This window comes from Lissotriton helveticus, chromosome 7, assembly GCF_964261635.1.
Source record: "Lissotriton helveticus chromosome 7, aLisHel1.1, whole genome shotgun sequence".
Taxonomy (NCBI): Eukaryota; Metazoa; Chordata; class Amphibia; order Caudata; family Salamandridae; genus Lissotriton; species Lissotriton helveticus.
This window is the reverse complement of record NC_136068.1, coordinates 1,189,217,223-1,189,225,136: the sequence shown is the minus strand read 5'-3', so window position 1 is coordinate 1,189,225,136 and position 7,914 is coordinate 1,189,217,223.

Genomic DNA, 7,914 nt, shown 5'->3' with positions numbered 1-7,914 from the left:
CTGTCTATGTGTCCCCCCGCCCCTGTGGCAGCAGCGGCGCCATCCTAAATCACACATGTGACCATTTCTGGGAGGTTTGGATTTTAACTTATAGGAAGCCTATTTGTGAAGATGAGGGTTAACAGGTACATTATGGTCAACTGTTGCCTACTCTGAATTCTGCGGGGACGCACTTGTGCCCGCCATCTTAGGACTTCTAATAATAACCTTATTGCCCGTGCCAACAGAGGCCTAACTTCAGAATGAGACGTCTGACCTTCCCGGCCTCTTTATCATATTTTAGATCCGGAGACCAGGACGCCTTGAATAGTTTGCTCAACCAACACGTTGACATGCTTGCTGCAGTCTGACGTCACCTTCTCTCGTCATCACAATGCCAGCCTTTGGACCCCTTCAAGTCTGCGTGCGTGACACCTTAACCCCCCCCTCCACTTTGTAGACAGAAACCACACATATGCACAGAGACACACTCAGAAACAACCTCAAGCACACACGGAATCACATACACTGAAACATACTGCCACGCATGCACACAGAGTCAAACACACAGACAAAAACAACGCACACTGAGGGATACCGACGCACACATATAGAACCAAAAATGCATGCGCACGGACGCAGACAGAAAAGCAAACACAGAAAGGGCACACCACACAGACTCTCACTAACAGGCAGGCACGGGCAACAGAAAAGTACAGGGAAAGAGACAGACGGATACACGAACAACCAGCGCCGGAACACACCGTGCTGGAAATGGAAGGTCCACTCTCCCCCCTGACCAGCATCCCGGAAGCAGACGGCCCCTCCGATACTGTCTATGTGTCCCCCCGCCCCTGTGGCAGCAGCGGCGCCATCCTATATCACATATGTGACCATTTCTGGGAGGTTTGGATTTCAACGAATAGGAAGCCTATTTGTGAAGATGAGGGTTAACAGGTACATTATGGTCAACTGTTGCCTACTCTGTATTCTGCAGAGACGCACTTGTGCCCGCCTTCTTAGGACTTCTAACCGACACACACATATAGAAACAAAAATGCATGCGCACTGACGCAGACAGAAAAGCAAACACAGAAAGGGCACACCACACAGACTCTCACTAGCAGGCAGGCACGGGCAACAGAAAAGTACAGGGAAAGACACAGACGGATACACGAACAACCAGCGCCGGAACACACCGTGCCGGAAATTGAAGGTCCACTCTCCCCCCTGACCATTATCCCGGAAGCAGACGGCCCCTCCGATACTGTCTATGTGTCCCCCCGCCCCTGTGGCAGCAGCGGCGCCATCCTAAATCACACATGTGACCATTTCTGGGAGGTTTGGATTTTAACTAATAGGAAGCCTATTTGTGAAGATGAGGGTTAACAGGTACATTATGGTCAACTGTTGCCTACTCTGAATTCTGCAGAGACGCACTTGTGCCCGCCTTTTTAGGACTTCTAATAATAACCTTGTTGCCCGTGCCAACAAAGGCCTAACTTCAGAATGAGACGTCTGACCTTCCCGGCCTCTATCATATTTTGGATCCGGAGACCAGGACGCCTTGAATAGTTTGCTCAACCAACACGTTGGCATGCTTTCTGCAGTCTGACGTCATCTTCTCTCGTCATCACAACGCCAGCCTTTGGACCCCGTCGAGTCTGCGTGCGTGACACCTCAACCCCCCCCCCCCTCCACTTTGTAGACAGAAACCACACATATGCACAGAGACACACTCAGAAACAACCTCAAGCACACACAGAATCACATACACTGAAACATACTGCCACGCATGCACACAGAGTCAAACACACAGACAAAAACAACGCACACGGAGGGATACCGACACACACATATAGAAACAAAAATGCATGCGCATGGACGCAGACAGAAAAGCAAACACAGAAAGGGCACACCACACAGACTCTCACTAGCAGGCTGGCACGGGCAACAGAAAATTACAGGGAGAGAGACAGACGGATACACGAACAACCAGCGCCGGAACACACCGTGCCGGACATTCCCGGCCTCTTTATCATATTTTAGATCCGGAGACCAGGACGCCTTGAATAGTTTGCTCAACCAACACGTTGACATGCTTGCACACCACACTGCCTTCCTAAAGTGAAACACCCCCGAATTCCCAGTATCGCCAATGCGATAGGGGACGGGCTCACCAGTATCGCCAATCCGGGGGGACGGGCTCACGGACAGCGGGAGGGGGGACGGGCTCACGGACAGCGGGAGAGGGGACGGGCTCACGGACAGCAGGAGGGAGGGACGGACTCACGGACAGCGGGAGGGGGGCGGGTTAACGGGCACACGGACAGAGGGAGGGGGCGGGTTAACGGGCACACGGGGGCGGGAACGGGCTCACGGACAGCGGGAGGGGGGCGGGAACGGGATAAATAAAAGTATTAAAATATGCTGCTTACCTGCTCGCAACTCGAAATCTCGCAACCCACCCCTGCAAAGCACACGTTGGAAATGAAACAAGCATGCCATGACGAAAAAAAACAAAACCAAACGCCCACTTCCGCATGACGCACGAAAATGGGCGGAGAGGGAAAAAAATCGCCGGAACGCCCACGAATCGCCTCGCACAATGACGGACGCCTCTCTCTTCCAATGGCTAGCCTCCATTTATGGAGCTAGCCAATGGAAGACAGAGGCGGGACAGCCACCACATACTATTCTCAAAAGATTTCGCCTGCGCGAAACGCTGCTGCGCAGCTGTTCGCCAGGCAAAACCTAAAAAGGAACCTCAACTCCTTGTGTCTAAAATAGTAATTAAGATGTTTGTTCTAATCCATAAATATCTTACCGATCTCAGTGATCAGATTTTCGAGCTGAAATGTGTCACTTGAAGTGATCAACTGCGAAGCTAAGAATGATTTTCTGCCAACGTGCAAGTCTGTCTACAAAGGAGCCTCTCTTACGTGTTTAAGCTGTAACAAGTGAAAATAAATGAACACTCGATAATGTTGCTTCAAGATTTCCCTTAGGTAGAAAGATAACAGCGCTTACCGCTAACCTTGACTGAATTAACAACGTGAACGTCGTTAAAAAGTGCGAAGCTCCCTGTGTTCTTCCCTTCTCATCTGTAAATACAAAATAGAGAACCAACTTGGAATCTAGTTCTCCCAATATGTTTGAAAATGTGGTCCAGTATCCACCCTTATGTTAAATCCTCACCAGAATTCCAGCATTCCTCAGACTGTATTCTGAGTAAACCAGCGTGTGTGGGTATTCCGCGATACGCTACAAGCTATCTCTGCATGCTTCGCTTATTTAAAGGCATAGTATGCCATTTCTTGATTATCAAGTACCGAGTTCGAAACACCCGGTCTTCTCAAACAAGTACTGTATTTAACTGATATTTTACACACTTTGCTAAAAATAAATCGGAACTCACTGTACTCTTCTAATATGAAGAGGAAATGTGACCCGTTTGCCAGTATTTCTCGAGTGTCACATAAGGCGTGCTACCAGTTATTTTTTAAAAAACAACAATGAGAAAATAACTTTATTGTTCACCGCGCTGTGCTTTGATAAGTATGTTGAATAATATAATCTATGGATAAACCCCCTAGTATTAGATATCTATGCGAACCACTCCCTGTTGAAGCTGCTTGAAATACGTATAAAAAACCACCTGGTGTTGGGGTACACCATGATGTATGCGCAGCTATACTTAGTGATATGGTAGGATATTCACTTGTGGAAAAATTGTCTCAAGGTGCGTGATGCACCTAATGTTATTTGCTGTCACATCTGCAACTAGAAAAGATATGAAAAACAAAAGTGCTAAAAACTGAGTGAAATGGTGAACAAAAAATTGTTTTTAAAAAGAAATTTTTTTTTTGAAGAGTTCAAATTCTGTACAACATGTTTAAATGTAAACAGTCATTTCACAGAAAACAAATCATTTCATAATGGTCATTCAGACCCGCCGGTGCTACGGTGCCTACGGTTTTAATCCAGTGTGTTTCTCTACGCGCTAATGCTGTGTGGATGTCAATCCCTGATTTTGGAATGATGTGTTCGAGTACTGTAAAACGTAATTGCGGTATTGTGTGTGATGTTTGCAACCAATGTGCAGTTAATGGTGATGTAGTATCTTGATTGCGAATTCTGATTTTGTGCTCCGTTATTCTGGTTTTGATCTTGCGGCTGGTTCTCCCAACATAAACCAAGCCAAATGGGCATTTAATGGCATATATCACTTGTTCTGTATTGCAATCTGATGTGTGACGCAATTTAAACTGTTTGCCTGTATGTGGATGGGTGAACACGTCTCCCAAAATTACGTTACTCCATTGCCCACAACTGTAGCATTTACGCATACCCTTGTGACTGCCTGAATATGTATCTCTTGGTTTCAACAATTCCCGTATATTTCTGGGTCTTGTGTGAGCGAATAGGGGAGGACCATTGAAAAGGCTTTTGAAGTCAGGTTCTTGATCTATAATGTCCCATCTGTTTCTTATGATTCTTTTGATCTGTGTTGCTTCAATGGAGTGTTTTAGTACAAACACTTCGCATTTTTGTGCTTCTCTTTTGCGGGGCTGTAACAATTCCTCCCTTGGTTGAGATGTGAAGCGTTTTGCTGCTTTCTCCAGTATCTCTGGATATCCCCTTTCCTTTAATCTGATGAATTGTTCTTGAATCTGATTCTCACAAGTGATGTTGTCTGAAGTGATTCTCATAAATTGTGATGGTGGAAGATGTTCTTTAAGTGTCATAGGATGTGCTCTAGCAAAATGTATGGCGTTATTTACGTCAGTGGGTTTTCTGTAAACCGAAGTAGTTATCCCCATGAACGTTTTGGTGATCTCTATGTCCAAAAAATGAATTCTTTCTCTCTGTATGTCATGGGTGAATTGAATTCTAGGGTTCTGTAGATTGAGGTTGGCAATGCATTCTTCCAATTCTAGTTGAGAACCTCTCCAGATGACAAGAATGTCATCTATGTATCTTAAAAAAGCTGCTGTTTTGGATTGCCAACATGGATTTGTCAAAATGTATCTGTGTTAAAACATAATATGGAGACACATGGAAAGAAACATCAAAACAAGGTTCTTGAGCCTTCAATAAATCATTTTTAAATACATAACAATCAGTCAGTGCGCTATTAAAAACCCCCAATTTCTCTTTAGTTTCTTTCTTAGTCACCAAAGTCGTAGGTAAGCCTACGGTAGTATCCAGTAATGTTCCTTCCCTGTAGGTGCATCTGAGTTCATATTTGTGGGCCCTCGCCTAGTTTAGGTACAAAATTGGGTATTGGAGGTAGTCCAACAAGCAAGCCTACATGCAAGTATTTTTTTAGTGTCCACCTTTTGCATCTGGGGACGAGATTTGTTTTTATGTGTGAAGGTTCTACCAAAAGGTTTTTTAACAGCCTTGTTTTAAGATGGAGTGTGAGTGCCAAGATCTCAAACACATCCAGCCAAAATAAAATAAAGTTCCACTGTGATTATGGTGGTCTCTATGTCAGGAGACAAAAAGAATAGCAGTCCGCACTCTTAATACAAGATAGAGAAATATTGCAGTAATATATGGTTGGATAAACTTGAAGAAAACTTAGGTTAAAAGTTTTACTTTCCACCAAGATACTCAAGTGTCAGAAGATCCAATTTTAACAAGGCTGAGGATACAGAAGTAACTGTGATTTTGGAGTAGCAATAGTTTATGGCAACTTCAACTCGCCTTTACTCTACGCCAATCACTGCCATCTCATACTGCCACTACAGAAGACTTTTGCTTGATTTCGACATACATATATTTTTTTCTCCTTAGATTGGCACTGGTGGCTCCCTTTAGATTGCAAAACGAGTTATGTCGTGCTCTGGGCCTGAACTTGTGCTAATAGGGCCCACTACACACAATGTACTGATAAACCTAGACTCCTCGGCATGGGCATCATAGTGATGCAATGACTCTTGAGTGGTGACAGTCCAAACCACTTAATTCAGTGCCAAAAGCTGGCCAGGACACTGAGGCGCCACAGTGGAATGAGTATCTCAGAGTATCCGAATTCAGCTTTGACAACTCTTGGAGCACCTGTAGCAATGATGAGCAAAGGAGTTCAGAGTAGGAGGACAGAAGCAATCAGGTATTCAAGCGGTCCCGTGCTCAGACGTAGTCAATCAATCAATCAATCAATCAGAGAATTTGTAGAGTGCACTACTTACCCGTGAGGGTCTCAAGGTGCTGGGGGTAGGGGTGCTGCTACTGCTCGAAAAGCCAGGTTTTGAGTAGTCTTCTGAAGGTGAGCAGGTCCTAGGTCTGTCGTAGGAGGATGGGGAGGGTGTTCCAGGTCTTGGCGGCGAGGTGGGAGAGTGATCTGCCGCCGGAGGTCGCTCTTCGGATGCGGGGGATGGTGGCTAGGGCGAGGTCGGCGGAGCGGAGCTGGCTGTTCGGGTGTGGAATTTGAGTTGTGTGTTGAGGTATGCTGGTTGGGTGTTGTGGAGTGCTTTGTGTGTGTGGAGCTTGAAGGTGATCCTCTTGTTGACCAGAAGCCAGTGCAGGTCTCTCAGGTGGTGTGTGATGTGGCTGCGGCGAGGGATGTTGAGGGTCAGGCATGCGGCGGCGTTCTGGATGCGTTGTAGTAATTTCAGGAGTTTGGCCGGGGCTCCAGCATAGAGGGCGTTTCCGTAGTCCAACCTGCTGCTGATTACGGCCTGGGTGACCGTTCTTCTGGTTTCGGTGGGGATCCACCTGTAGATCTTGCTGAGCATGCGGAGGGTGTTGAAGCAGGAGGATGAGACGGCGTTGACCTGTTTTTGACATGGAGAGGGTGGAGTCGAGGATGAATCCCAGGTTGCGTGCGTGGTCGGTGGGTGTTTGTGCAGTTCCCAGTGCGGTTGGCCACCAGTAGTCGTCCCAGGCCGAAGGGGTGGTGCCGAGGATGAGGACTTCTGTCTTGTCCGAGTTGAGTTTCAGGCGGCTCTTCTTCATCCACTCGGCGACGGCTTTCAATCCTTCTTGGAGGTTGGTTTTGGCGGTGAGGGGGTCCTTGGTGAAGGAGAGGATCAGCTGGGTGTCGTTGGCATAGGAGAGGATGTTGAGCTGATGAAAAGCAGCGAGACTCCCAAGACTTTCGATGCCGCTTGGTGCAAACCACCTCTAATTCACCTTAAGATTAGTGATCAAAATAACGAGGCAGGTGCTGAAACTGGAAGGTGAAGAACAGGTTTATTTCTCTAGAGGAGAACACCTCACATCAGACACCGGGGCTATCGTCAGGAGGTGCTCTAATTGCATCTCTGTGGCATGGCCTTTTATAAGCCTTTTCGTCAGTTTATTACATGATCAAACATTCCTGGCATCAGTTTATTGCATAGTCAAACATCCTTGGAATCCCCGCCTCAAGCTAGTTCCCACACAAACCCAGCAGCAATCTTCCCGCCACCCAGATCTAACAGATGATCGCTATCTCGCAGCTGGACATTCCAACAGGCTCTAAAACATGTGGGATCGGTCAGATCTAAGGGGCCGTGTCACTGATTGAATTGTGGCCCCTTTGTTGGTGAAGCAAGTTCTGTCGTATGTGGGTAATAAACTATGTCCACAGGGGTCGGTTAGTGCCTGGGACCAGATTGAGTGGCCAGGTGCAGGGAAGGAGGTTATCAAAGGGGGCTTGCCTGTGCGTGGAGGATGAAAGGATGAGCAGGTTGGGTGTGGGAAGTGACTCCAGGGTATTGTCATGTTGACAAGGTTTTACGACCCTGGTACATGTGTTCAGGCTTAGTCATAGCGCGGGGGATGATAGCGAGGTCGGGGTGACTCGCAGGTGACCAGCAGAGCATGAAATGGCCGCGATGCCTAAAATTGTTGCCGCTTACGTGCTCGCAGAGGCCTTCGCTAAGCAAGATGGCGCCGGCAATGTTCATATTTGTCGTTTTATTTTCTACAGAGGTTGTGCAGTCG